The sequence below is a fragment of the Spinacia oleracea genome, chromosome 5 (assembly GCF_020520425.1).
Source record: "Spinacia oleracea cultivar Varoflay chromosome 5, BTI_SOV_V1, whole genome shotgun sequence".
Lineage (NCBI taxonomy): Eukaryota > Viridiplantae > Streptophyta > Magnoliopsida > Caryophyllales > Amaranthaceae > Spinacia > Spinacia oleracea.
Genome location: NC_079491.1, coordinates 18,698,573 through 18,726,248, shown reverse-complemented (window position 1 = coordinate 18,726,248; position 27,676 = coordinate 18,698,573). Strand labels below are relative to the sequence as shown.

At 35.2% G+C, this 27,676-nt stretch overlaps 4 long non-coding RNA genes across 5 annotated transcripts; all 4 read left to right on the top strand.

Moving 5' to 3' along the window:
• The first annotated feature begins 58 nt into the window (after positions 1-58).
• LOC130461201 (uncharacterized) lies at positions 59-27,676 on the top strand. Of its 2 annotated transcripts, XR_008921603.1 has the most exons (4): positions 59-186; positions 807-867; positions 4,061-4,125; positions 5,129-5,395. It is a non-coding gene; the product is annotated as an uncharacterized lncRNA (long non-coding RNA). The 2 variants fall into 2 exon arrangements; XR_008921604.1 differs by lacking the exons at positions 4,061-4,125; positions 5,129-5,395 and adding an exon at positions 27,480-27,676.
• LOC130461203 (uncharacterized) lies at positions 11,298-12,686 on the top strand. Its single transcript, XR_008921606.1, has 2 exons — positions 11,298-11,416; positions 12,420-12,686. It is a non-coding gene; the product is annotated as an uncharacterized lncRNA (long non-coding RNA).
• Positions 18,590-19,978, top strand: LOC130461202 (uncharacterized). Its single transcript, XR_008921605.1, has 2 exons — positions 18,590-18,708; positions 19,712-19,978. It is a non-coding gene; the product is annotated as an uncharacterized lncRNA (long non-coding RNA).
• On the top strand, positions 25,882-27,260 carry LOC130461204 (uncharacterized). The gene is made up of 2 exons (XR_008921607.1): positions 25,882-26,000; positions 26,994-27,260. It is a non-coding gene; the product is annotated as an uncharacterized lncRNA (long non-coding RNA).

Below are 27,676 nucleotides of genomic sequence, written 5' to 3'. Positions count from 1 at the left end.
TGAATACTGTCATTTATTTCCGATACTTAGTACTTTGTTTGACTTTTCAACTAATTAAGTAAAAAGACGATTTTGCCCCTGGGTATGGGCAAAAAAGCTGCTGGTAACCGGCGATGTAGCCTCCCTAAGTTGCAAAAGGAATTGCACAGGATTTGCACAGGATTTGCACTTTGGCAAATGGCAATGGTAAATGGACTCCCTATTCTTTTGATCTTTTTGCGCCCAATCACTTTCAATTCGTAATTGTACTGTGTTATAGGTCGGTTTGGTATAATTTTCTTTTTCCTTATCTATTCTATTTCAATTCCGTATTTTAAATTATATTATTATTATGAATTTTGATTAATTAAACTGTTGGGATCGGTTATGAACACCGAATTTTGATGATTTGTATGTTTGGATTATTGAAGAGTATTTTAAATTGAAGTACTATAATTTCAGATTCGTTTATTTAATAAAGTGTCGATTTTTAAAGGTTTAAAGTGATTTTTATGTTGATTTGGGGTTAGGGTTTTAATCCCAACTTAATGGTTGATTGATTTGCATAATTTAATGTTAATGTCAATTATGGAAATCAATTATATTCTTCAGAATTATTTCAAGACTTAAAGTGTCAAGTTTTAATGGTTTTTTAACGTGAAAAATTAATGTTTTCATACTAGGGTTTTAGTTTTTCAAGTGAGACTATTATTTTATTATTAATGGAAAATTAATTTCTAACTAATTCAAAGGTTTTAGAATTTATAAAAGTTGCTGGAAGTTCAGTGAGCATGAATAATAATTAAATTTCATTATTTTAATGATAGGAGGTGATTTCTAATCTAGAGCCTTGATTCGGAAAGTGGCCCACGTACTTATATATTCGAGGTACGTACATGTCTAGGGTGACCACCGTTTACATAAGGATACTTGTGATACTTTATTATTGTGAATCATGTGACTTGGATTATTATGAATTCATGTTTGATGTTGTGAACAAACATGTTATGGATTATTATTGAATTTATGAATCCTATGTGAACAAGCATGTTGTGATTCTTTATAATCGTTGAACTTAATATCAAGTATGTTGTTCGAGTATTATTATGCATGTATGATTGTTTCAGATGCAAGAGGTTATTATTATGTTATTGTACGTAATGTCTAGCATATTTTGAGCCAAGTATTCGTGCCTCGTTGCACTATTTATTTTACCCCGTCTGTAGGGTACAGGGCGGATTTAGGGGGGTACAAGGGGTACACTTGCCCCCCATTCCCCGAGGAAAAAAAAACGAAGTTGATGTAAAGCTGATAACCAGAAAAACCGTATATATATTTAATGTCTTATATGTTGTCATGAAATGATATTTGTCCCAGCTGGTACTTGGGAGGATAGTCACATGTGTGTAAAGAAGACTCGGGTTCGATCCTTGGTAGAAGGAGAATTCCTGTTTCTGAATTTTTTTTAATTCATCCTTTTCACTTGTTTAGTTTGGTGCTATTTGTCGAGCATTTTTCCATTCTAATTATTCTTAATATAGTATCTTTCCACTTTTCACAAAATTTATATATATTATACATAAAAGTAATCAATACCCTATAAAAAAGTTAGTCGTTTCACTGTTTGCAAGCACAATATTTACTATTAATATTTGAAAATTCATAGTAGTATAGTTAAATACGGTTAACCATTTTTAAAAAATGTAATATTTTCTAACGGTACGATTAATTTTTTTTTTAACATTGATAAATGAATTGAACCTTAAAAAAATTAATCAGTTACATAGTCTATATAGTTAGATATATGGAGTACTTCGTTGTTGCCAGAGATGTACAAAGTCAAATAATATAATTGAAGCGAATGATTTTGATATAAGTATGCACTACACAATTTTGTAGGGGAAATAATTACACCAATTTTTTTTTTTTTAATAGCATATTGAAACTTACATTAGTAGAGTCGCACCCCCATCTCACAATTCCTAGATCCGCCACTAGTAGGGTATGTTTGGGAAGTCTATGTTAATTGAACTAAGGATTTTTCGTGCCTTGTGCACACCCCGCTTGTTAACTGGCATGTCGGGTTATCTCAATAGTATATTGAGAAGGAACAATGGGAGTAATATCACTTGAGTCTTGTATTTTGAACACAAGTCCTAATGAATTAAAAGAAGATTGTTGTTTGGTTGCTTTTATTATATGTCATATTGTTGTGTCTTTAGTTCACCTTATGAATAAAATATTAATTAACGTAAAGTGCAACCAGAACAAGCTTCAAAACTTTTGGAACGTATATATACCTTGAGTATGAACAATGGGGGGTCTTGCCGGAAAACTTGTACTCCTACGAATGATACAATTGTTTGGTTGCTTTTATTATATGTCATGTTGTTGTGTCTTGAGTTCACCTTGTGAATAAAATATTAATTAACGTAAAGTGCAACCAGAACAAGCTTCAAAACTTTTGGAATGTATATACCTTGAGTATGAACAATGGGGGGTCTTGACGGAAAACTTGTACTCCTACAAATGATACAAGACGTTGTTTCATTCTTCTTATGCGCTGGAATTCCGTTGGTATGGTCAGACAATTGGTTACTTTTAGTTATTTTTGTGTTTGGTGGGCTCCCAACACCCTACCTTTTATGGATATTTCTTTTTGGCCCGTTCGAAGCTTATTCTTAATAAATCTATGAGTCAAGAGTCGTGTTAAGTGTCGAGTCTTGTCTCCATGATTAAGTGTTTATTAAATGGCTTTTGCATGTAGATTATTTATATTGTTGAGTGAAGCATGATTGTAATCCCCCGTAATTCTATACATTTCATTTATATATTTTAACGTATATTTAATATATTTAAATAAGAATTTATGAATTTTGGAAATAAATATATAATTAACGTATATTTTTTTATTACATTTTAATTATTTTTAATGATTTACGAAATCAAAAGTAATTTTAGAATTTTAAGTTGAAAGAATTTGTATTACGAAAATCGTTCGAAATTAGAAAACAATCCTAATCGGTTTTAGGATTCATATTCTAAAACTAGATCCTAATCCTAGCCCAAATTGGTGAAGCCCAAAACACATAAACCCATAATGCCCATTACTTTTCAACATTCACGTAAACAAATTCACGTGAATTGCAAAAACCTCAAACACTTCTCTCCTCTTGCTGCCTCTCACGTCGCCGTCATCCACCAGCCACCATCCACAATCCACCGGCAGCCACCACCGGTAACTCCTCGTCGTCCTCCTTCTTCCCTCTCGTTTTTTTTCTTTCTTTTCGTTCCTCCTTTCGTCTTCTCTGTAGTTGAAATTGTTGGTTTTGTTTGCCCAGCCAACCGCCACCGTGCAACCACCGGCGACTACCATCGTCGACCGTGTCTGCGGCCGTGCCCAGCCGCCGGCAAGCCTTGCTTCTCGCACTCCCCTATTCGTTGCTTCTTGCTCCCTGCCTCACAAGCAACCGTCCCTGCACAACCACCGCGACCAGCAGCAGCGTCGCCCAGACCCGCGACCACCTGCCTTGTCGCCGCCGCCCCTCATCCGGCCAGCACCCTCACTCCTCCTCTTTTGGTTATTTCTTTAACCCTAAAACTATTTAATGCTTTAATTTTGTTTTAGTAGTTTAATTAATGTTTTCACATTTTAAATTTATGGTTTTAATTATCTAAACATAGAATTCAAATTTATATATTTGCATAGTGAGTTTATTAAATTTCAGATTTATTAAATTTGATTGAAATAAGAATTTTAATTATTAAACATGAAATTTAAGGTTTCAATAGTTTTGAAATCATGGTGGGATGATTAGGGATTTTGAAATTTGATTGTTTCAATGTTCTAAGAACGTTAATTGGTCTTAGTGAAGTTTTTAAATGAATTTATATTGCTGAAAATTTAAAGTACGATGTTTGCAAAAAGTTTTCAACGAATTTCAATCACTGATGCCAGGAAATCAATGTTTAAGTTTTGATATTGGGGAAAGCTCTAAATATGTTTAGGATACATTTAGAATGCTTTATTATGGTTGCCAATGATTAGAAATTGATTGGGATTATTTGTTGGTTGTTTTAGGCGGAGAATTCTCTTTAGGCGACTTTTGAAAGTGTTAAAGTGGTCTATCAGTTTGTTTACACAAGGTACGTACATACCTGTGTGCTTGGAATGTGTGCTAATTGTTGAAACCATGTTGAATTGTTGATGAACTTGGTTATGTTAATGTTGTTGATGAACTTAGTCAGGTTGAAATTGCATGTTTGATACTGTTGGATGAACATATTAAACTTATATTGCATTTTGAGGATTATAACATGTTAGTATGGAAGATTGATGCAAACATGTTTGATTGGGAACACTAGATTACTTAGTATATAATTCAGATCAGTTGATTGTTGTTCCCTTTTAGCTTTTCACTACTTTATGAGGGCGGAGGACCTTATTTAGTAAGTTGAAACCTTATACCCATATACAGGGGTTGATCAGTATTAAAGGAAAGATTGGAGTTAATTGGAATGAGTCTTGTTTGATGCCATTGTGATCACTTACTTAATTCCAAGATAAAAACAGTTGTAAATAAACGTGAGTTGTATGCCTTATGTGATTGTTGAGTCATAACAGGGTGTCAATTTGTAAATCATGTAAAGTGAAACTGAGTAGCAATAGCTTTAGACTGTGCACGTCTAAAGTGACGGACAAACAGGAGTTGGGGTTCATGGTGGTAGCCCATGGCCTTTCATTCGGACCGGATTGATCACCGCGTCCTATTTTTAGTCAAACGTTCCTCGATATCGCAGGTCACTGAGGTTACGGAGTCGCGCCCGTACCTCGTCTTCCTTAGTGAAGACTTCTAGCTAGAAAACTCGGTCCATTGCCTATTTCAATTAAAATAATATTATTGCTATAAAAGTCTAGTCCAGTCTAGCCTAGTCTAGTTAAGTATGGTCGTCAGATTATCATGCTTTGTCTGCCCTTACTTATGTTCATTAGTATCATGTTAGGATTGATCGTTTAATAGTATCATGTTAGGATTATTATTGATTTAGTATGTAGTTTTCAGCTTTGCTGATTACGTGCTTTTGCTTGTGCATGTTGATCATGGCTATGCCTTATTGATCCTGTGATGACCCAATCTTTGGTGAGCAGTCTCTAAGGATCAATAAGCATTGTCCATCTGCAGGTTTGAAGATGTTGCATCATTGGGATCGGGAATAGAGAGCTTGTATTTAGTTTTGATTTGCTAAGTTAACTTGGGTTTGTTAATTGGGACTTTAAACTTGTCGTACTATTTATATTTCCTTATTTTCGTTGGTTGATTTTTGGGGACTAAATCTGTAATCGATTATTTATAAACCTAAAGTTAGTTTTATGTTTTCCGCTGCAAAATTCTGAATAAGCCGTTACGTTTTCACACGGGCGATAATGCCTTGATAATTCTCTACGTTTTATATTAAAAGATTATTTTAGAAAAGAGAGAATTGTCGGGGTGTTACAAAGTGGTATCAGAGCTAAGGTTTTACTTTAATAAATTTTTAGGCGCCTAACTATCTAGTTATTTAAAATAAATTTCTTACAATCGAGCTCCTACATATTATAGTGTTCAAAAATTGGTACTGTTTTTTTGGGGGCCGATTTCCTTTTATCCTGTTTGAAAGTATACGATATTCCTTATTTACGTTCGAAATCAAATTATTTTTCCAAGTTAAAGTGATACTTTGGACATTTATTTTTTTTATTATTTATTATTCAAACAAATAAATAAAAATCATATGAATACATTTTTTTTAAAAAGGAGTTCAATTTTTTTTAAGTTGTTTCAAGAGTTAGAATTCGTTAATTAGGAAATATAAATCTTTTCGAATTAATAACTTTATTCTCGAATTTATTCGCTACGCATTTTCTTAACTTATTTCATTTTACTTATGTTATATTTTTATTTATGTTATTACTCTACGTTATAATTTTATTATATTTTCGTCCTTTTATTTCGTTATATAAATGATTCTAATGCTTTAGTTTATGAGAGATGGGTAGTATAAGAAGGGCATATAAGATAGAATTATATGTGCATTAGTAGCTAGTCAATGATAAGAAATTGATTGTTATGTATGTGCATGTGCTAATTGTTTAAGTGTTACATTTACAAGTGCATAAAGAATTGTTTGATTCCACCAAACTTATCGATTACTGAACCTTGTTTATGTTTTGGCTGGAAAATCGTTAGTGAGACCTTGAATTGTGTATTTCAGGGATAAAATGTTTCTTTCCAAGTATACCAATATAGGATCCTTCGAGAAACTTGATATAGAAACCCCAGATATTTATGTGAAGAAAATTGTGTTTGGATGTGAATATTATGCTAAGGTTCAAGGGCAACCTATCTTAATGAGAAAGGATATCATAGCAGCCACTATCATTAATTGCTTACCTAACAAATTTCCATACCTAGAACTCAAGGAAAAGTTTAAAGACATGCATTCTGATAATGGAACTCCAAACTTGGCTAAGTATGGAACTTGGGATGGTAGATGGAAATATGATTCAGAAATTCTGACCACCGTTATTGAAGCGGCAGAAAGTGGATTTAGAGACGGTAAAATCGTAGGGAGTCATGTTGGGGATTCAGTTACAGAAGAACCTATGGGAATTAGTGTAAATAATGACCTAGAGGAAAATGATGTAGCTGTGGAGAATGAGAATGTAGGTGTTGAGGCAGAGAATCCTAACCCAGCGGCTCATGAGCCAACCATTGAGATCTCTAGTGATTCGGATGCAGAGCTCGAAAGTGAACAGGAGATGGCAAGTGAGCCTAATCAAGATGAAGACATGGGTGAAGATGCAAACCCTGAGGAAGACCCCGATGAAGACCCTGAAGAAGAGTTCGATGATCTTGAGATCTAAATTTCACTCCGCAAGTTTCAGGAGCAATGGAAAGGCAAAAGGCCACAAATATTTTGAAGTCATTAATAGTTAATTAGCTCTTTTATGTTTTAAAGAATAAGTAGCAAAGCTACAACAGTTTAAGGTTAAAGTTTATTGAAGTTTGAAATGTTCTTTATTATTTTCAAGGATATAATAAACCTTTATAGAGTCAGCAATAGAAGTTAAAGTATTTTTTTTTCCAATTTGGGAATTCCATAATTCGCCAACAGTAGTTTAAATTTATATCATAGAACCTTTACTTTATTTTAGGACAAACTCGATGTTACGATTTAGGAAGTGTTATCAACATTTTGTTTCGAGGAATAAAGCTAGATTATAGATAATCCAAATGATCATGAGTTTATTTTGGGCACCCGAATGGGAATATTATTACTTCTTTGTTGTGATTGAACTTCCATTCATTGGTTTTCAAATTGTATGTCCTTGATGGGGATATTTTCTTGAATGAGTGACGATGATTGCTCTATTATTGGTGTACATTCTTGAATAAGTGTTTGTTGATGCGATCTCTATGATCAAATCTAAATTTCTTTCGTAGAGGGGAAATATGAGTTATGGATCGTAGAGTAATTAATTTTAGGTCGCACACTAGAATGTCAAGCAATAATGACTTAGTTGTCGCTATTCGCCTCTTGACGGAAAAGATGATCCAAGAGAGAATTGAGCGTCCCGATTCTGCTGGGGACATGTTTAAAAGACTAGCCAAAGTTAAGTCACCATACTTTAAGGGGGAAACTGATCTTACTTTTTAGAGAACTAGGTTAGAGAGTTCGAGAAACTGTTTGGGGATTTGAACTGTCTTGAGAACATGAGAGTGGGTCAAGTTGTACTGTACTTGGAAGATGAAGCTGATTTATGGTGGAGAGAAAATGGGGTTAGACTTAGCGCTGTTGAGAGATTCAATTGGGATTCGTTTTTTTTTACTGCCTTAAGGAAACTCCTTTTATGAGAAAGCAAAAGGCACAAGAATTCATAAACCTTAGGATGGAATTGACTAAGTTTGTACAAGGATAAGATAGACGTACTGTGAAATTCAGAAAGTAAATGTAAGGAACCATATTGGAAGATTGACCTCGTATAGATGTTTTGGGTAGTCCAAGAACCTTTGGTTATTTCTGTAATGCGAGTGAGGAAATTGATGAATAGGGAGCGTGAACTATTTTTCTGTAGTGTGTTAGAGGTGAATAAAGAACTTGGAGTCAAAATCGAAGATGTTGCCATTGTGAGTGGATTCATTGATGTGTTTCCGAGTGAAATTTGCAAGTATGTTACCTGTTGGAGCCTTTGCGTTCACTATAAACTTAGTTCCTAGAACGACACCTATAACTAAAGCACCATATAGAATGACACCTCTCGAAATGAGCAAATTAAGACACAATTGCAAGAGTTGTTTCGTTAAGGGGTATATTAGGCCTAGTGCATCACCATGGGGAGATCCTGTGTTGTTTGTTAAGGAGAAAGATAAGAGTATGGAATTATGCATCGATTTTAGGGAGCTAAACACCATCAAGAACAAGTATCCTTTGCCTTGGATAGATGACATATTTGACCAATTGAATGGCGAGAGTGTGTTCTCGAAGATTGATTTGTGTTCGAAGTATCACCAATTGAGAGTAGCTGATAAAGGCCTAAGACCTCATTAGGATTCGTTATTGTCATTATGGGTTTAGAGTAATGTCGTTTGGGTTAACCAATGCACCTGCCATAATTATGGATTTGATGAATGAGATTTTCTACGAATTCCGAATTAAGTTTGTTATGATGTTATTGATGATATCCCTATTTATGCAAGGAATGAGAAAGAGCATGACAAACACTTGAGGATTACTTGGAGACGCTTAGGAAGAATCTAGTTTTATTAAATAAGTATACAAATCTTGAAGTCATATGTGTATAAGTGACACCGACGGAAAAGTGAAGGACTAAATTGATTGAGAACTATGTTACGTAAGGGAATAAATCTAAGAGATGATTTGAGTGGTCCAGGATCGTTAGAAATAATTTGGCGTCTTGAAAAGGTGAAAGGAAATATATGAATTGGTGAAAGAGCTAGGAGTTGTGCCCAAAAGTTATACATCCGTGAAAGACATAATGAGGTTTGGTAAAAAGGAAAAGTTGACCAGAAGGAAGCCCTGTAGATCCTGCTAAGATTCAAGCTGTGAGTGAGCGACCTACTCCAAAGAACGTGTCCGATACTTGAAGTTTTCTAAGCCTAGATGACCATTATAGGAGTTGTGAAACACTTTCCGAAGAGAGCAAAACCATTGACCAACTTGTTGAAAGAGGAATCAAAATTCGAGTGGAGTAAGAAATGGGAGAAAGCTTTCTAAATTTTGAAAGAGCGTTTGACTTCCGCACCTGTTGTCGCGTCAATTGAAACTTTATGAAGCCAATTACCCAACCCATGACCTAAAGCTAGCTGCTAGTGCGTTGCTTTGAATGATTTGGAGACATTATCTTTATGGGACAACATTTGAGATCCTTACCGACTATAAAGTCTGAAATTTTGGCAAAAAGGCCTAGTGAATCTTGTGAACAACATTGAAATGAGTATTTCTTTCCACCCTGCAACCGATAGACAGACTGAGATTACTATGAAATATATGTTGAGATTCTGTGTTAATTGACTTTAAGGGTAATTGGGAAGACCAACTAGAGTGATTGAATTTCTTGCACCAATAGTTACCATGCGAGCATTACGATGTCACATGTTGAGGCATTGTGAGGGAAAAGTGTAGAAGTCCATTGCTAGAATGATTTGAGTGAAAATATTGTATTGAGGACATAATTCGTTGAGGAAGAAATACCCAAAGTTATTCCGTGAGATGAGTTACGAGGGCGTAACTCGTTTTCTTTAAGAGGGGTAGAATGCGATATAAATTCGCGCTTTTTACCTAATTTTATGGTGTTTTCATGCATTTCTATGCTTATTTTAGCAAATTATACATGTCGATGCAAGTAAATAGATTCTTCGCGTAAGAAATAGGTGTTCATGAGTAATTCAAGAAACTTTAAGTTGGCAAAAGAGTGTACATAAATGCCACAAGTACTTCTACAATAAGAATAAGTTCAAAAGTTTGGAAAGATATGTGAATTTTCGTGTCAAGTTTCGGGACGAAACTTCTTTTAAGAGGGGTAGATTGTAATCCCCCGTAATTCTATACATTTCATTTATATATTTTAACGTATATTTAATATATTTAAATAAGAATTTATGAATTTTGGAAATAAATATATAATTAACGTATATTTTTTTATTACATTTTAATTATTTTTAATGATTTACGAAATCAAAAGTAATTTTAGAATTTTAAGTTGAAAGAATTTGTATTACGAAAATCGTTCGAAATTAGAAAACAATCCTAATCGGTTTTAGGATTCATATTCTAAAACTAGATCCTAATCCTAGCCCAAATTGGTGAAGCCCAAAACACATAAACCCATAATGCCCATTACTTTTCAACATTCACGTAAACAAATTCACGTGAATTGCAAAAACCTCAAACACTTCTCTCCTCTTGCTGCCTCTCACGTCGCCGTCATCCACCAGCCACCATCCACAATCCACCGGCAGCCACCACCGGTAACTCCTCGTCGTCCTCCTTCTTCCCTCTCGTTTTTTTTCTTTCTTTTCGTTCCTCCTTTCGTCTTCTCTGTAGTTGAAATTGTTGGTTTTGTTTGCCCAGCCAACCGCCACCGTGCAACCACCGGCGACTACCATCGTCGACCGTGTCTGCGGCCGTGCCCAGCCGCCGGCAAGCCTTGCTTCTCGCACTCCCCTATTCGTTGCTTCTTGCTCCCTGCCTCACAAGCAACCGTCCCTGCACAACCACCGCGACCAGCAGCAGCGTCGCCCAGACCCGCGACCACCTGCCTTGTCGCCGCCGCCCCTCATCCGGCCAGCACCCTCACTCCTCCTCTTTTGGTTATTTCTTTAACCCTAAAACTATTTAATGCTTTAATTTTGTTTTAGTAGTTTAATTAATGTTTTCACATTTTAAATTTATGGTTTTAATTATCTAAACATAGAATTCAAATTTATATATTTGCATAGTGAGTTTATTAAATTTCAGATTTATTAAATTTGATTGAAATAAGAATTTTAATTATTAAACATGAAATTTAAGGTTTCAATAGTTTTGAAATCATGGTGGGATGATTAGGGATTTTGAAATTTGATTGTTTCAATGTTCTAAGAACGTTAATTGGTCTTAGTGAAGTTTTTAAATGAATTTATATTGCTGAAAATTTAAAGTACGATGTTTGCAAAAAGTTTTCAACGAATTTCAATCACTGATGCCAGGAAATCAATGTTTAAGTTTTGATATTGGGGAAAGCTCTAAATATGTTTAGGATACATTTAGAATGCTTTATTATGGTTGCCAATGATTAGAAATTGATTGGGATTATTTGTTGGTTGTTTTAGGCGGAGAATTCTCTTTAGGCGACTTTTGAAAGTGTTAAAGTGGTCTATCAGTTTGTTTACACAAGGTACGTACATACCTGTGTGCTTGGAATGTGTGCTAATTGTTGAAACCATGTTGAATTGTTGATGAACTTGGTTATGTTAATGTTGTTGATGAACTTAGTCAGGTTGGAATTGCATGTTTGATACTGTTGGATGAACATATTAAACTTATATTGCATTTTGAGGATTATAACATGTTAGTATGGAAGATTGATGCAAACATGTTTGATTGGGAACACTAGATTACTTAGTATATAATTCAGATCAGTTGATTGTTGTTCCCTTTTAGCTTTTCACTACTTTATGAGGGCGGAGGACCTTATTTAGTAAGTTGAAACCTTATACCCATATACAGGGGTTGATCAGTATTAAAGGAAAGATTGGAGTTAATTGGAATGAGTCTTGTTTGATGCCATTGTGATCACTTACTTAATTCCAAGATAAAAACAGTTGTAAATAAACGTGAGTTGTATGCCTTATGTGATTGTTGAGTCATAACAGGGTGTCAATTTGTAAATCATGTAAAGTGAAACTGAGTAGCAATAGCTTTAGACTGTGCACGTCTAAAGTGACGGACAAACAGGAGTTGGGGTTCATGGTGGTAGCCCATGGCCTTTCATTCGGACCGGATTGATCACCGCGTCCTATTTTTAGTCAAACGTTCCTCGATATCGCAGGTCACTGAGGTTACGGAGTCGCGCCCGTACCTCGTCTTCCTTAGTGAAGACTTCTAGCTAGAAAACTCGGTCCATTGCCTATTTCAATTAAAATAATATTATTGCTATAAAAGTCTAGTCCAGTCTAGCCTAGTCTAGTTAAGTATGGTCGTCAGATTATCATGCTTTGTCTGCCCTTACTTATGTTCATTAGTATCATGTTAGGATTGATCGTTTAATAGTATCATGTTAGGATTATTATTGATTTAGTATGTAGTACTCAGCTTTGCTGATTACGTGCTTTTGCTTGTGCATGTTGATCATGGCTATGCCTTATTGATCCTGTGATGACCCAATCTTTGGTGAGCAGTCTCTAAGGATCAATAAGCATTGTCCATCTGCAGGTTTGAAGATGTTGCATCATTGGGATCGGGAATAGAGAGCTTGTATTTAGTTTTGATTTGCTAAGTTAACTTGGGTTTGTTAATTGGGACTTTAAACTTGTCGTACTATTTATATTTCCTTATTTTCGTTGGTTGATTTTTGGGGACTAAATCTGTAATCGATTATTTATAAACCTAAAGTTAGTTTTATGTTTTCCGCTGCAAAATTCTGAATAAGCCGTTACGTTTTCACACGGGCGATAATGCCTTGATAATTCTCTACGTTTTATATTAAAAGATTATTTTAGAAAAGAGAGAATTGTCGGGGTGTTACAAAGTGGTATCAGAGCTAAGGTTTTACTTTAATAAATTTTTAGGCGCCTAACTATCTAGTTATTTAAAATAAATTTCTTACAATCGAGCTCCTACATATTATAGTGTTCAAAAATTGGTACTGTTTTTTTGGGGGCCGATTTCCTTTTATCCTGTTTGAAAGTATACGATATTCCTTATTTACGTTCGAAATCAAATTATTTTTCCAAGTTAAAGTGATACTTTGGACATTTATTTTTTTTATTATTTATTATTCAAACAAATAAATAAAAATCATATGAATACATTTTTTTTAAAAAGGAGTTCAATTTTTTTTAAGTTGTTTCAAGAGTTAGAATTCGTTAATTAGGAAATATAAATCTTTTCGAATTAATAACTTTATTCTCGAATTTATTCGCTACGCATTTTCTTAACTTATTTCATTTTACTTATGTTATATTTTTATTTATGTTATTACTCTACGTTATAATTTTATTATATTTTCGTCCTTTTATTTCGTTATATAAATGATTCTAATGCTTTAGTTTATGAGAGATGGGTAGTATAAGAAGGGCATATAAGATAGAATTATATGTGCATTAGTAGCTAGTCAATGATAAGAAATTGATTGTTATGTATGTGCATGTGCTAATTGTTTAAGTGTTACATTTACAAGTGCATAAAGAATTGTTTGATTCCACCAAACTTATCGATTACTGAACCTTGTTTATGTTTTGGCTGGAAAATCGTTAGTGAGACCTTGAATTGTGTATTTCAGGGATAAAATGTTTCTTTCCAAGTATACCAATATAGGATCCTTCGAGAAACTTGATATAGAAACCCCAGATATTTATGTGAAGAAAATTGTGTTTGGATGTGAATATTATGCTAAGGTTCAAGGGCAACCTATCTTAATGAGAAAGGATATCATAGCAGCCACTATCATTAATTGCTTACCTAACAAATTTCCATACCTAGAACTCAAGGAAAAGTTTAAAGACATGCATTCTGATAATGGAACTCCAAACTTGGCTAAGTATGGAACTTGGGATGGTAGATGGAAATATGATTCAGAAATTCTGACCACCGTTATTGAAGCGGCAGAAAGTGGATTTAGAGACGGTAAAATCGTAGGGAGTCATGTTGGGGATTCAGTTACAGAAGAACCTATGGGAATTAGTGTAAATAATGACCTAGAGGAAAATGATGTAGCTGTGGAGAATGAGAATGTAGGTGTTGAGGCAGAGAATCCTAACCCAGCGGCTCATGAGCCAACCATTGAGATCTCTAGTGATTCGGATGCAGAGCTCGAAAGTGAACAGGAGATGGCAAGTGAGCCTAATCAAGATGAAGACATGGGTGAAGATGCAAACCCTGAGGAAGACCCCGATGAAGACCCTGAAGAAGAGTTCGATGATCTTGAGATCTAAATTTCACTCCGCAAGTTTCAGGAGCAATGGAAAGGCAAAAGGCCACAAATATTTTGAAGTCATTAATAGTTAATTAGCTCTTTTATGTTTTAAAGAATAAGTAGCAAAGCTACAACAGTTTAAGGTTAAAGTTTATTGAAGTTTGAAATGTTCTTTATTATTTTCAAGGATATAATAAACCTTTATAGAGTCAGCAATAGAAGTTAAAGTATTTTTTTTTCCAATTTGGGAATTCCATAATTCGCCAACAGTAGTTTAAATTTATATCATAGAACCTTTACTTTATTTTAGGACAAACTCGATGTTACGATTTAGGAAGTGTTATCAACATTTTGTTTCGAGGAATAAAGCTAGATTATAGATAATCCAAATGATCATGAGTTTATTTTGGGCACCCGAATGGGAATATTATTACTTCTTTGTTGTGATTGAACTTCCATTCATTGGTTTTCAAATTGTATGTCCTTGATGGGGATATTTTCTTGAATGAGTGACGATGATTGCTCTATTATTGGTGTACATTCTTGAATAAGTGTTTGTTGATGCGATCTCTATGATCAAATCTAAATTTCTTTCGTAGAGGGGAAATATGAGTTATGGATCGTAGAGTAATTAATTTTAGGTCGCACACTAGAATGTCAAGCAATAATGACTTAGTTGTCGCTATTCGCCTCTTGACGGAAAAGATGATCCAAGAGAGAATTGAGCGTCCCGATTCTGCTGGGGACATGTTTAAAAGACTAGCCAAAGTTAAGTCACCATACTTTAAGGGGGAAACTGATCTTACTTTTTAGAGAACTAGGTTAGAGAGTTCGAGAAACTGTTTGGGGATTTGAACTGTCTTGAGAACATGAGAGTGGGTCAAGTTGTACTGTACTTGGAAGATGAAGCTGATTTATGGTGGAGAGAAAATGGGGTTAGACTTAGCGCTGTTGAGAGATTCAATTGGGATTCGTTTTTTTTTTACTGCCTTAAGGAAACTCCTTTTATGAGAAAGCAAAAGGCACAAGAATTCATAAACCTTAGGATGGAATTGACTAAGTTTGTACAAGGATAAGATAGACGTACTGTGAAATTCAGAAAGTAAATGTAAGGAACCATATTGGAAGATTGACCTCGTATAGATGTTTTGGGTAGTCCAAGAACCTTTGGTTATTTCTGTAATGCGAGTGAGGAAATTGATGAATAGGGAGCGTGAACTATTTTTCTGTAGTGTGTTAGAGGTGAATAAAGAACTTGGAGTCAAAATCGAAGATGTTGCCATTGTGAGTGGATTCATTGATGTGTTTCCGAGTGAAATTTGCAAGTATGTTACCTGTTGGAGCCTTTGCGTTCACTATAAACTTAGTTCCTAGAACGACACCTATAACTAAAGCACCATATAGAATGACACCTCTCGAAATGAGCAAATTAAGACACAATTGCAAGAGTTGTTTCGTTAAGGGGTATATTAGGCCTAGTGCATCACCATGGGGAGATCCTGTGTTGTTTGTTAAGGAGAAAGATAAGAGTATGGAATTATGCATCGATTTTAGGGAGCTAAACACCATCAAGAACAAGTATCCTTTGCCTTGGATAGATGACATATTTGACCAATTGAATGGCGAGAGTGTGTTCTCGAAGATTGATTTGTGTTCGAAGTATCACCAATTGAGAGTAGCTGATAAAGGCCTAAGACCTCATTAGGATTCGTTATTGTCATTATGGGTTTAGAGTAATGTCGTTTGGGTTAACCAATGCACCTGCCATAATTATGGATTTGATGAATGAGATTTTCTACGAATTCCGAATTAAGTTTGTTATGATGTTATTGATGATATCCCTATTTATGCAAGGAATGAGAAAGAGCATGACAAACACTTGAGGATTACTTGGAGACGCTTAGGAAGAATCTAGTTTTATTAAATAAGTATACAAATCTTGAAGTCATATGTGTATAAGTGACACCGACGGAAAAGTGAAGGACTAAATTGATTGAGAACTATGTTACGTAAGGGAATAAATCTAAGAGATGATTTGAGTGGTCCAGGATCGTTAGAAATAATTTGGCGTCTTGAAAAGGTGAAAGGAAATATATGAATTGGTGAAAGAGCTAGGAGTTGTGCCCAAAAGTTATACATCCGTGAAAGACATAATGAGGTTTGGTAAAAAGGAAAAGTTGACCAGAAGGAAGCCCTGTAGATCCTGCTAAGATTCAAGCTGTGAGTGAGCGACCTACTCCAAAGAACGTGTCCGATACTTGAAGTTTTCTAAGCCTAGATGACCATTATAGGAGTTGTGAAACACTTTCCGAAGAGAGCAAAACCATTGACCAACTTGTTGAAAGAGGAATCAAAATTCGAGTGGAGTAAGAAATGGGAGAAAGCTTTCTAAATTTTGAAAGAGCGTTTGACTTCCGCACCTGTTGTCGCGTCAATTGAAACTTTATGAAGCCAATTACCCAACCCATGACCTAAAGCTAGCTGCTAGTGCGTTGCTTTGAATGATTTGGAGACATTATCTTTATGGGACAACATTTGAGATCCTTACCGACTATAAAGTCTGAAATTTTGGCAAAAAGGCCTAGTGAATCTTGTGAACAACATTGAAATGAGTATTTCTTTCCACCCTGCAACCGATAGACAGACTGAGATTACTATGAAATATATGTTGAGATTCTGTGTTAATTGACTTTAAGGGTAATTGGGAAGACCAACTAGAGTGATTGAATTTCTTGCACCAATAGTTACCATGCGAGCATTACGATGTCACATGTTGAGGCATTGTGAGGGAAAAGTGTAGAAGTCCATTGCTAGAATGATTTGAGTGAAAATATTGTATTGAGGACATAATTCGTTGAGGAAGAAATACCCAAAGTTATTCCGTGAGATGAGTTACGAGGGCGTAACTCGTTTTCTTTAAGAGGGGTAGAATGCGATATAAATTCGCGCTTTTTACCTAATTTTATGGTGTTTTCATGCATTTCTATGCTTATTTTAGCAAATTATACATGTCGATGCAAGTAAATAGATTCTTCGCGTAAGAAATAGGTGTTCATGAGTAATTCAAGAAACTTTAAGTTGGCAAAAGAGTGTACATAAATGCCACAAGTACTTCTACAATAAGAATAAGTTCAAAAGTTTGGAAAGATATGTGAATTTTCGTGTCAAGTTTCGGGACGAAACTTCTTTTAAGAGGGGTAGATTGTAATCCCCCGTAATTCTATACATTTCATTTATATATTTTAACGTATATTTAATATATTTAAATAAGAATTTATGAATTTTGGAAATAAATATATAATTAACGTATATTTTTTTATTACATTTTAATTATTTTTAATGATTTACGAAATCAAAAGTAATTTTAGAATTTTAAGTTGAAAGAATTTGTATTACGAAAATCGTTCGAAATTAGAAAACAATCCTAATCGGTTTTAGGATTCATATTCTAAAACTAGATCCTAATCCTAGCCCAAATTGGTGAAGCCCAAAACACATAAACCCATAATGCCCATTACTTTTCAACATTCACGTAAACAAATTCACGTGAATTGCAAAAACCTCAAACACTTCTCTCCTCTTGCTGCCTCTCACGTCGCCGTCATCCACCAGCCACCATCCACAATCCACCGGCAGCCACCACCGGTAACTCCTCGTCGTCCTCCTTCTTCCCTCTCGTTTTTTTTCTTTCTTTTCGTTCCTCCTTTCGTCTTCTCTGTAGTTGAAATTGTTGGTTTTGTTTGCCCAGCCAACCGCCACCGTGCAACCACCGGCGACTACCATCGTCGACCGTGTCTGCGGCCGTGCCCAGCCGCCGGCAAGCCTTGCTTCTCGCACTCCCCTATTCGTTGCTTCTTGCTCCCTGCCTCACAAGCAACCGTCCCTGCACAACCACCGCGACCAGCAGCAGCGTCGCCCAGACCCGCGACCACCTGCCTTGTCGCCGCCGCCCCTCATCCGGCCAGCACCCTCACTCCTCCTCTTTTGGTTATTTCTTTAACCCTAAAACTATTTAATGCTTTAATTTTGTTTTAGTAGTTTAATTAATGTTTTCACATTTTAAATTTATGGTTTTAATTATCTAAACATAGAATTCAAATTTATATATTTGCATAGTGAGTTTATTAAATTTCAGATTTATTAAATTTGATTGAAATAAGAATTTTAATTATTAAACATGAAATTTAAGGTTTCAATAGTTTTGAAATCATGGTGGGATGATTAGGGATTTTGAAATTTGATTGTTTCAATGTTCTAAGAACGTTAATTGGTCTTAGTGAAGTTTTTAAATGAATTTATATTGCTGAAAATTTAAAGTACGATGTTTGCAAAAAGTTTTCAACGAATTTCAATCACTGATGCCAGGAAATCAATGTTTAAGTTTTGATATTGGGGAAAGCTCTAAATATGTTTAGGATACATTTAGAATGCTTTATTATGGTTGCCAATGATTAGAAATTGATTGGGATTATTTGTTGGTTGTTTTAGGCGGAGAATTCTCTTTAGGCGACTTTTGAAAGTGTTAAAGTGGTCTATCAGTTTGTTTACACAAGGTACGTACATACCTGTGTGCTTGGAATGTGTGCTAATTGTTGAAACCATGTTGAATTGTTGATGAACTTGGTTATGTTAATGTTGTTGATGAACTTAGTCAGGTTGGAATTGCATGTTTGATACTGTTGGATGAACATATTAAACTTATATTGCATTTTGAGGATTATAACATGTTAGTATGGAAGATTGATGCAAACATGTTTGATTGGGAACACTAGATTACTTAGTATATAATTCAGATCAGTTGATTGTTGTTCCCTTTTAGCTTTTCACTACTTTATGAGGGCGGAGGACCTTATTTAGTAAGTTGAAACCTTATACCCATATACAGGGGTTGATCAGTATTAAAGGAAAGATTGGAGTTAATTGGAATGAGTCTTGTTTGATGCCATTGTGATCACTTACTTAATTCCAAGATAAAAACAGTTGTAAATAAACGTGAGTTGTATGCCTTATGTGATTGTTGAGTCATAACAGGGTGTCAATTTGTAAATCATGTAAAGTGAAACTGAGTAGCAATAGCTTTAGACTGTGCACGTCTAAAGTGACGGACAAACAGGAGTTGGGGTTCATGGTGGTAGCCCATGGCCTTTCATTCGGACCGGATTGATCACCGCGTCCTATTTTTAGTCAAACGTTCCTCGATATCGCAGGTCACTGAGGTTACGGAGTCGCGCCCGTACCTCGTCTTCCTTAGTGAAGACTTCTAGCTAGAAAACTCGGTCCATTGCCTATTTCAATTAAAATAATATTATTGCTATAAAAGTCTAGTCCAGTCTAGCCTAGTCTAGTTAAGTATGGTCGTCAGATTATCATGCTTTGTCTGCCCTTACTTATGTTCATTAGTATCATGTTAGGATTGATCGTTTAATAGTATCATGTTAGGATTATTATTGATTTAGTATGTAGTACTCAGCTTTGCTGATTACGTGCTTTTGCTTGTGCATGTTGATCATGGCTATGCCTTATTGATCCTGTGATGACCCAATCTTTGGTGAGCAGTCTCTAAGGATCAATAAGCATTGTCCATCTGCAGGTTTGAAGATGTTGCATCATTGGGATCGGGAATAGAGAGCTTGTATTTAGTTTTGATTTGCTAAGTTAACTTGGGTTTGTTAATTGGGACTTTAAACTTGTCGTACTATTTATATTTCCTTATTTTCGTTGGTTGATTTTTGGGGACTAAATCTGTAATCGATTATTTATAAACCTAAAGTTAGTTTTATGTTTTCCGCTGCAAAATTCTGAATAAGCCGTTACGTTTTCACACGGGCGATAATGCCTTGATAATTCTCTACGTTTTATATTAAAAGATTATTTTAGAAAAGAGAGAATTGTCGGGGTGTTACAAAGTGGTATCAGAGCTAAGGTTTTACTTTAATAAATTTTTAGGCGCCTAACTATCTAGTTATTTAAAATAAATTTCTTACAATCGAGCTCCTACATATTATAGTGTTCAAAAATTGGTACTGTTTTTTTGGGGGCCGATTTCCTTTTATCCTGTTTGAAAGTATACGATATTCCTTATTTACGTTCGAAATCAAATTATTTTTCCAAGTTAAAGTGATACTTTGGACATTTATTTTTTTTATTATTTATTATTCAAACAAATAAATAAAAATCATATGAATACATTTTTTTTAAAAAGGAGTTCAATTTTTTTTAAGTTGTTTCAAGAGTTAGAATTCGTTAATTAGGAAATATAAATCTTTTCGAATTAATAACTTTATTCTCGAATTTATTCGCTACGCATTTTCTTAACTTATTTCATTTTACTTATGTTATATTTTTATTTATGTTATTACTCTACGTTATAATTTTATTATATTTTCGTCCTTTTATTTCGTTATATAAATGATTCTAATGCTTTAGTTTATGAGAGATGGGTAGTATAAGAAGGGCATATAAGATAGAATTATATGTGCATTAGTAGCTAGTCAATGATAAGAAATTGATTGTTATGTATGTGCATGTGCTAATTGTTTAAGTGTTACATTTACAAGTGCATAAAGAATTGTTTGATTCCACCAAACTTATCGATTACTGAACCTTGTTTATGTTTTGGCTGGAAAATCGTTAGTGAGACCTTGAATTGTGTATTTCAGGGATAAAATGTTTCTTTCCAAGTATACCAATATAGGATCCTTCGAGAAACTTGATATAGAAACCCCAGATATTTATGTGAAGAAAATTGTGTTTGGATGTGAATATTATGCTAAGGTTCAAGGGCAACCTATCTTAATGAGAAAGGATATCATAGCAGCCACTATCATTAATTGCTTACCTAACAAATTTCCATACCTAGAACTCAAGGAAAAGTTTAAAGACATGCATTCTGATAATGGAACTCCAAACTTGGCTAAGTATGGAACTTGGGATGGTAGATGGAAATATGATTCAGAAATTCTGACCACCGTTATTGAAGCGGCAGAAAGTGGATTTAGAGACGGTAAAATCGTAGGGAGTCATGTTGGGGATTCAGTTACAGAAGAACCTATGGGAATTAGTGTAAATAATGACCTAGAGGAAAATGATGTAGCTGTGGAGAATGAGAATGTAGGTGTTGAGGCAGAGAATCCTAACCCAGCGGCTCATGAGCCAACCATTGAGATCTCTAGTGATTCGGATGCAGAGCTCGAAAGTGAACAGGAGATGGCAAGTGAGCCTAATCAAGATGAAGACATGGGTGAAGATGCAAACCCTGAGGAAGACCCCGATGAAGACCCTGAAGAAGAGTTCGATGATCTTGAGATCTAAATTTCACTCCGCAAGTTTCAGGAGCAATGGAAAGGCAAAAGGCCACAAATATTTTGAAGTCATTAATAGTTAATTAGCTCTTTTATGTTTTAAAGAATAAGTAGCAAAGCTACAACAGTTTAAGGTTAAAGTTTATTGAAGTTTGAAATGTTCTTTATTATTTTCAAGGATATAATAAACCTTTATAGAGTCAGCAATAGAAGTTAAAGTATTTTTTTTTCCAATTTGGGAATTCCATAATTCGCCAACAGTAGTTTAAATTTATATCATAGAACCTTTACTTTATTTTAGGACAAACTCGATGTTACGATTTAGGAAGTGTTATCAACATTTTGTTTCGAGGAATAAAGCTAGATTATAGATAATCCAAATGATCATGAGTTTATTTTGGGCACCCGAATGGGAATATTATTACTTCTTTGTTGTGATTGAACTTCCATTCATTGGTTTTCAAATTGTATGTCCTTGATGGGGATATTTTCTTGAATGAGTGACGATGATTGCTCTATTATTGGTGTACATTCTTGAATAAGTGTTTGTTGATGCGATCTCTATGATCAAATCTAAATTTCTTTCGTAGAGGGGAAATATGAGTTATGGATCGTAGAGTAATTAATTTTAGGTCGCACACTAGAATGTCAAGCAATAATGACTTAGTTGTCGCTATTCGCCTCTTGACGGAAAAGATGATCCAAGAGAGAATTGAGCGTCCCGATTCTGCTGGGGACATGTTTAAAAGACTAGCCAAAGTTAAGTCACCATACTTTAAGGGGGAAACTGATCTTACTTTTTAGAGAACTAGGTTAGAGAGTTCGAGAAACTGTTTGGGGATTTGAACTGTCTTGAGAACATGAGAGTGGGTCAAGTTGTACTGTACTTGGAAGATGAAGCTGATTTATGGTGGAGAGAAAATGGGGTTAGACTTAGCGCTGTTGAGAGATTCAATTGGGATTCGTTTTTTTTTACTGCCTTAAGGAAACTCCTTTTATGAGAAAGCAAAAGGCACAAGAATTCATAAACCTTAGGATGGAATTGACTAAGTTTGTACAAGGATAAGATAGACGTACTGTGAAATTCAGAAAGTAAATGTAAGGAACCATATTGGAAGATTGACCTCGTATAGATGTTTTGGGTAGTCCAAGAACCTTTGGTTATTTCTGTAATGCGAGTGAGGAAATTGATGAATAGGGAGCGTGAACTATTTTTCTGTAGTGTGTTAGAGGTGAATAAAGAACTTGGAGTCAAAATCGAAGATGTTGCCATTGTGAGTGGATTCATTGATGTGTTTCCGAGTGAAATTTGCAAGTATGTTACCTGTTGGAGCCTTTGCGTTCACTATAAACTTAGTTCCTAGAACGACACCTATAACTAAAGCACCATATAGAATGACACCTCTCGAAATGAGCAAATTAAGACACAATTGCAAGAGTTGTTTCGTTAAGGGGTATATTAGGCCTAGTGCATCACCATGGGGAGATCCTGTGTTGTTTGTTAAGGAGAAAGATAAGAGTATGGAATTATGCATCGATTTTAGGGAGCTAAACACCATCAAGAACAAGTATCCTTTGCCTTGGATAGATGACATATTTGACCAATTGAATGGCGAGAGTGTGTTCTCGAAGATTGATTTGTGTTCGAAGTATCACCAATTGAGAGTAGCTGATAAAGGCCTAAGACCTCATTAGGATTCGTTATTGTCATTATGGGTTTAGAGTAATGTCGTTTGGGTTAACCAATGCACCTGCCATAATTATGGATTTGATGAATGAGATTTTCTACGAATTCCGAATTAAGTTTGTTATGATGTTATTGATGATATCCCTATTTATGCAAGGAATGAGAAAGAGCATGACAAACACTTGAGGATTACTTGGAGACGCTTAGGAAGAATCTAGTTTTATTAAATAAGTATACAAATCTTGAAGTCATATGTGTATAAGTGACACCGACGGAAAAGTGAAGGACTAAATTGATTGAGAACTATGTTACGTAAGGGAATAAATCTAAGAGATGATTTGAGTGGTCCAGGATCGTTAGAAATAATTTGGCGTCTTGAAAAGGTGAAAGGAAATATATGAATTGGTGAAAGAGCTAGGAGTTGTGCCCAAAAGTTATACATCCGTGAAAGACATAATGAGGTTTGGTAAAAAGGAAAAGTTGACCAGAAGGAAGCCCTGTAGATCCTGCTAAGATTCAAGCTGTGAGTGAGCGACCTACTCCAAAGAACGTGTCCGATACTTGAAGTTTTCTAAGCCTAGATGACCATTATAGGAGTTGTGAAACACTTTCCGAAGAGAGCAAAACCATTGACCAACTTGTTGAAAGAGGAATCAAAATTCGAGTGGAGTAAGAAATGGGAGAAAGCTTTCTAAATTTTGAAAGAGCGTTTGACTTCCGCACCTGTTGTCGCGTCAATTGAAACTTTATGAAGCCAATTACCCAACCCATGACCTAAAGCTAGCTGCTAGTGCGTTGCTTTGAATGATTTGGAGACATTATCTTTATGGGACAACATTTGAGATCCTTACCGACTATAAAGTCTGAAATTTTGGCAAAAAGGCCTAGTGAATCTTGTGAACAACATTGAAATGAGTATTTCTTTCCACCCTGCAACCGATAGACAGACTGAGATTACTATGAAATATATGTTGAGATTCTGTGTTAATTGACTTTAAGGGTAATTGGGAAGACCAACTAGAGTGATTGAATTTCTTGCACCAATAGTTACCATGCGAGCATTACGATGTCACATGTTGAGGCATTGTGAGGGAAAAGTGTAGAAGTCCATTGCTAGAATGATTTGAGTGAAAATATTGTATTGAGGACATAATTCGTTGAGGAAGAAATACCCAAAGTTATTCCGTGAGATGAGTTACGAGGGCGTAACTCGTTTTCTTTAAGAGGGGTAGAATGCGATATAAATTCGCGCTTTTTACCTAATTTTATGGTGTTTTCATGCATTTCTATGCTTATTTTAGCAAATTATACATGTCGATGCAAGTAAATAGATTCTTCGCGTAAGAAATAGGTGTTCATGAGTAATTCAAGAAACTTTAAGTTGGCAAAAGAGTGTACATAAATGCCACAAGTACTTCTACAATAAGAATAAGTTCAAAAGTTTGGAAAGATATGTGAATTTTCGTGTCAAGTTTCGGGACGAAACTTCTTTTAAGAGGGGTAGATTGTAATCCCCCGTAATTCTATACATTTCATTTATATATTTTAACGTATATTTAATATATTTAAATAAGAATTTATGAATTTTGGAAATAAATATATAATTAACGTATATTTTTTTATTACATTTTAATTATTTTTAATGATTTACGAAATCAAAAGTAATTTTAGAATTTTAAGTTGAAAGAATTTGTATTACGAAAATCGTTCGAAATTAGAAAACAATCCTAATCGGTTTTAGGATTCATATTCTAAAACTAGATCCTAATCCTAGCCCAAATTGGTGAAGCCCAAAACACATAAACCCATAATGCCCATTACTTTTCAACATTCACGTAAACAAATTCACGTGAATTGCAAAAACCTCAAACACTTCTCTCCTCTTGCTGCCTCTCACGTCGCCGTCATCCACCAGCCACCATCCACAATCCACCGGCAGCCACCACCGGTAACTCCTCGTCGTCCTCCTTCTTCCCTCTCGTTTTTTTTTCTTTCTTTTCGTTCCTCCTTTCGTCTTCTCTGTAGTTGAAATTGTTGGTTTTGTTTGCCCAGCCAACCGCCACCGTGCAACCACCGGCGACTACCATCGTCGACCGTGTCTGCGGCCGTGCCCAGCCGCCGGCAAGCCTTGCTTCTCGCACTCCCCTATTCGTTGCTTCTTGCTCCCTGCCTCACAAGCAACCGTCCCTGCACAACCACCGCGACCAGCAGCAGCGTCGCCCAGACCCGCGACCACCTGCCTTGTCGCCGCCGCCCCTCATCCGGCCAGCACCCTCACTCCTCCTCTTTTGGTTATTTCTTTAACCCTAAAACTATTTAATGCTTTAATTTTGTTTTAGTAGTTTAATTAATGTTTTCACATTTTAAATTTATGGTTTTAATTATCTAAACATAGAATTCAAATTTATATATTTGCATAGTGAGTTTATTAAATTTCAGATTTATTAAATTTGATTGAAATAAGAATTTTAATTATTAAACATGAAATTTAAGGTTTCAATAGTTTTGAAATCATGGTGGGATGATTAGGGATTTTGAAATTTGATTGTTTCAATGTTCTAAGAACGTTAATTGGTCTTAGTGAAGTTTTTAAATGAATTTATATTGCTGAAAATTTAAAGTACGATGTTTGCAAAAAGTTTTCAACGAATTTCAATCACTGATGCCAGGAAATCAATGTTTAAGTTTTGATATTGGGGAAAGCTCTAAATATGTTTAGGATACATTTAGAATGCTTTATTATGGTTGCCAATGATTAGAAATTGATTGGGATTATTTGTTGGTTGTTTTAGGCGGAGAATTCTCTTTAGGCGACTTTTGAAAGTGTTAAAGTGGTCTATCAGTTTGTTTACACAAGGTACGTACATACCTGTGTGCTTGGAATGTGTGCTAATTGTTGAAACCATGTTGAATTGTTGATGAACTTGGTTATGTTAATGTTGTTGATGAACTTAGTCAGGTTGGAATTGCATGTTTGATACTGTTGGATGAACATATTAAACTTATATTGCATTTTGAGGATTATAACATGTTAGTATGGAAGATTGATGCAAACATGTTTGATTGGGAACACTAGATTACTTAGTATATAATTCAGATCAGTTGATTGTTGTTCCCTTTTAGCTTTTCACTACTTTATGAGGGCGGAGGACCTTATTTAGTAAGTTGAAACCTTATACCCATATACAGGGGTTGATCAGTATTAAAGGAAAGATTGGAGTTAATTGGAATGAGTCTTGTTTGATGCCATTGTGATCACTTACTTAATTCCAAGATAAAAACAGTTGTAAATAAACGTGAGTTGTATGCCTTATGTGATTGTTGAGTCATAACAGGGTGTCAATTTGTAAATCATGTAAAGTGAAACTGAGTAGCAATTGTGCACGTCTAAAGTGACGGACAAACAGGAGTTGGGGTTCATGGTGGTAGCCCATGGCCTTTCATTCGGACCGGATTGATCACCGCGTCCTATTTTTAGTCAAACGTTCCTCGATATCGCAGGTCACTGAGGTTACGGAGTCGCGCCCGTACCTCGTCTTCCTTAGTGAAGACTTCTAGCTAGAAAACTCGGTCCATTTCCTATTTCAATTAAAATAATATTATTGCTATAAAAGTCTAGTCCAGTCTAGCCTAGTCTAGTTAAGTATGGTCGTCAGATTATCATGCTTTGTCTGCCCTTACTTATGTTCATTAGTATCATGTTAGGATTGATCGTTTAATAGTATCATGTTAGGATTATTATTGATTTAGTATGTAGTACTCAGCTTTGCTGATTACGTGCTTTTGCTTGTGCATGTTGATCATGGCTATGCCTTATTGATCCTGTGATGACCCAATCTTTGGTGAGCAGTCTCTAAGGATCAATAAGCATTGTCCATCTGCAGGTTTGAAGATGTTGCATCATTGGGATCGGGAATAGAGAGCTTGTATTTAGTTTTGATTTGCTAAGTTAACTTGGGTTTGTTAATTGGGACTTTAAACTTGTCGTACTATTTATATTTCCTTATTTTCGTTGGTTGATTTTTGGGGACTAAATCTGTAATCGATTATTTATAAACCTAAAGTTAGTTTTATGTTTTCCGCTGCAAAATTCTGAATAAGCCGTTACGTTTTCACACGGGCGATAATGCCTTGATAATTCTCTACGTTTTATATTAAAAGATTATTTTAGAAAAGAGAGAATTGTCGGGGTGTTACAATGATAAACTAGGATTTCATTCTAGCTTGTTCGTACTCAGCTTTCGCTGACTTCGTGCTTCATATTTCTTTTGGTCATGGCCTTTGCCTTTATGACCCTATGATGATCCACCATTGTATTTGCGTTGTTGGGGAGTAGATTTTGAATAACAGGTTTGTAGAGATAACTTGCGGGAGAAGTTATCTAGCATGGGATTGTGTTGAGCGATGTTTTTCTCCTGCATTCTAAACTCTACTATTTTATTAGTCTAGACTACTTAAACTATTTAAATTGCTAGTTAATGGATTTTGGATTATTAAATATTTTGGTTTTGGGCCGTTATGGTTCCGATTTTT